Raw genomic sequence first — 772 nt, forward strand, 5'->3', positions numbered from 1 at the left:
AAAGACAGTCAAAAATCAATCATACCTCGTCTAATCTCATTCAAACACATAGGCAACACAAACACATAAGGCACATAAGAATCACAATCAAACATCATCAAAACATGCTCTGTTTTTACACTGACTCAACTTCAAAATTTAATCTGTTCTGACTCCGACATCTCCTGGACTCGAGACTCATACCGAAAGAAAGATCTTCGAGTCTAGTTTCATATAAAAAAAAGTAGAGTCGAAAACTCCAAGTGGTTTGAGAGATATGACGTTTTTACCACGATCTACCATGTTCGGCAGTTTTGAACAATCGAAAACTTGGATTTTTGAAAAATAGTAAACGTTGTCAAACTGGGCTCAACTTTGGTGGATATCTAGCTAACACAATAAGGTTAATACCATAAAAATTTGGAAATCTAGATCACACAGGAAGCTACTGAAATGAATGACTCTTTCCTCTGTTCTCTGAAATTCTCGGTAGTAATGTGCAGTTTAGGTTTTGCATTTTAAAGAAGTATCAAACGAAGTTGGAATGGCTTGAAATTTTACCAGGGTACTCAAGACTCATGTAGGGACTTGCTATAAAAGTTTCAAAGCTATTAGACATCGACAAACCGTCGATCACAGTAGGTCAGTAGGCCTACGAAATTCATATTTATAAGTCCTTAAAAAAATAATTTATATAAATCAAGAAATAAGAGTTTAATCCCAAAAATATTCATTAAAAGTCCATCATAATTTAAATAAAAGAACGGACCTCATTTAAAATAAATAGTCCCAA

The sequence above is a fragment of the Salvia miltiorrhiza genome, chromosome 5, assembly GCF_028751815.1.
Source record: "Salvia miltiorrhiza cultivar Shanhuang (shh) chromosome 5, IMPLAD_Smil_shh, whole genome shotgun sequence".
NCBI classification, from domain to species: Eukaryota; Viridiplantae; Streptophyta; class Magnoliopsida; order Lamiales; family Lamiaceae; genus Salvia; species Salvia miltiorrhiza.